Raw genomic sequence first — 2773 nt, 5'->3', positions numbered from 1 at the left:
TCATTTTTCGTCAAATTTTGCTAAATGAATGTATGATTGAGTAATTATTCACTATATTTAAATGTTATATTCCACAAATATATACATGCACAGCAATGCACAATAATACTATTACAGAACATAAGATGAAGCAATTTATCACTGTTTATCACTGTCTGGCAACCTCCTTTCAGGTGTATCCCCAACGTGACGACATGCGCGAGCTGGACACAAATTTGCCCGTGTATGACAAGACCTGGTAGTCTTATTGGCCTTGCTCGGACCATTCTTGCCTGCTCAGCCCGCGCCGGTAGAGGTGGGTAGAAGTGTACAGACTGGCGACTGCGCGAAATTGTGGAGATCGCGACGAGTAATATGCAGAAATCATTTTTTTTTTTTTTTCGCCTTTTTTTTTTTTTATCAGAATCGGTCATTGTGGACTCAGGATCGGTATGGAAACAAAAATAATGAAATTTGAAAATTTGGTGATGGAAAGGCTATTAGTTATTCCCGCGTTTTTTTTTTTTTTGGAAGTAACTAATATAACTCCTGTGTAATCACTCCTTTTTAAGATCACAAAAAAGATTGTAATATTCTCCAAGCTGTTCTCTCTTGCAGTTTATTTCATGTATTGCTATATTTTTCCTTTTGATCTTTGGGTGAACACTGTCAAGCAACATGAACTCATCAGACGACGAGCTTGACATCTTCACTGTATAAAGGCCGATTCACACACATCAGTGCCGTATCAGTACCGTGTCAGTTCAGTGCTTCAGTGTCAGTGAAAAAAAATATCGTTACTTTGAATTCGGCCGGCGCGTTCACACACGTCCGGCGCAGTACCGTGTTTTGACTCTCAGTATCAGTTCCGTCTCCGATCCGTGAAGTTTAATATCGTCGCCACCGATATTTTTTAGATTTTCACGGACGTCGGACGAGGGTGGGAGCTGTGTGAAGAAAATGAATGACGAACTGCTTATTGAATTGGTGCGAAACCATCCTGTTCTGTATGATTTATCACAATCTAAATATATGGATAGCAGTTTCAAGCAAGATATATGGAATAAAATAGGAGAAGAAATGAAAGTAGATGGTAAGTACTCTTTTTATTTGATGTAGTTAATCACATCACAGCACACCACACATCACACCAAATCACCTAACCTCACACTCCATCACACCACACCACACGTTACCTCACCTCCTCACACCTCACCTCACTTCACCTATCTTCACCTATCTTTTACTGATGAAGTTAATATATTCTTAATTTTTTTAGTCACATGAAATGTGTCAGCTTTAAATTTGCTAGGCTTTTTTCCCTCTTTCTCCAACTTAGGCTAGGTCATTTTCAAATTTGCAGTCATGAAAACTGCCATGGCACAGATCCAGCCTCTGAATTAAAGCAATCTTTGTACAGCTCCCTTACAGTTAAGGCATCTCTTGTTGCATTTCCACCTTGCAGAGGCAGCTTTTGAAGTCTTGCTTCTGTAGGTGTAGGCACTGTTGCATTTACTTCATATGGGCGTGTATCTACATCATATTTTCTTATGAAATTATGCAAAATACACATTGCAAGTATCATGTGATCTACATTTTCTGGTTTTGCCTGAATTCTTCTGTTACATATTCTAAATTTTTGAGACAAAATGCCAAACGTGTTTTCAACAACTCTTCTGGCACGAGACAGTCGGTAGTTAAAGACACGCCTAGAAATATCCAAATCTTGCCCCTAATATGGTCGCATCAAATAAGTTTTTAGAGGAAAGGCTTCGTCACCCACCATTACATACGGAGCTTCAGTATTTGTGCCTGGCAATGTAGCATTCTTTGGTACTGATAATGTGCCCCGCTGAAGTGCTTTGCCTAGACCAGAATTTGCAAAAATTCCACCATCACTGTTTTTCCCATATGCACCTACATCAATTGTGATGAAATTGTATTGCGCATCGACAAGCGCTAACAAGACAACTGAAAACGTCTTCTTATAGTTGAAGTACAGAGAACCACTATTTGCGGGAGCCTGAATGGTAAAATGTTTACCATCCAAAGCTCCCAAACAGTTAGGAAAATTCCAAAGTGTTGAAAAGTCATTAGCAATGGATTTCCACATCTCTGTTGAAGGATTTGGTAGCATTTCACTCATGAGATTTTCTGTTATTATCCTGCAAGTGTCCATGACAATTTTGTGCACTGTGCTATGCCCCAAGCGGTAGCTGAATGAAATTGTCCTTAGGGAATCCCCTGTAGCTAGGTACCTGAAAGAAGGAAATGTAACTTATATTAAAAATTTTGTTTTTCAGGTTCATCATGTAGAAGCAGATGGAACAATATAAGAGACAATTACAGAAAATCTCTGAAGAAGACTTCAACTAAGAGTGGGCAAAGTGCAAAGAAAATAAAACTTTACAAATTTTCGGAGCAATTAAACTTTTTAAAGACATACATCCAAGAAAGGGAAACCAAGGGGAAATCGCGAGTCAAGAGGATGAAGGAAACAATCACAACGATGTTGTACAGCAACAGGAGGACGAAGAAGAGGCCATTCAGATTGATGCAGGGGAACCAACAGTACTGGACGGAGGCCTACATGAAGATATGCAGACACAACCATCGCCCTCACCAAAGCCGACTTTTGAAGCTACAGTTAAGCCATCAACAGGAAAATTAGCAAAAAAGAAAGTGGCACCTCAACAAACAGCTTCTGCAAAATTAATGGAGTACTTGATCAATAAGCAAGAAAATCAAACCACATCACACCCTGTTGACGGATTTCTAGCAGGTATTGCTCCAA

The 2773-nt window shown here is 39.4% G+C and overlaps 1 pseudogene; it reads left to right on the top strand.

Moving 5' to 3' along the window:
- Positions 1-939: 939 nt before the first annotated feature.
- The window catches only part of LOC145418802 (uncharacterized), a 2117-nt pseudogene continuing 283 nt past the window's right edge, over positions 940-2773 (top strand).

The sequence above is a fragment of the Coenobita brevimanus genome, chromosome 116 (genome assembly GCF_032717465.1).
Source record: "Coenobita brevimanus isolate Jiangsu-jjx chromosome 116, ASM3271746v2, whole genome shotgun sequence".
NCBI classification, from domain to species: domain Eukaryota; kingdom Metazoa; phylum Arthropoda; class Malacostraca; order Decapoda; family Coenobitidae; genus Coenobita; species Coenobita brevimanus.
The sequence above is the reverse complement of the archived record's forward strand: the minus strand, read 5'-3'. Positions and strand labels throughout refer to the sequence as shown.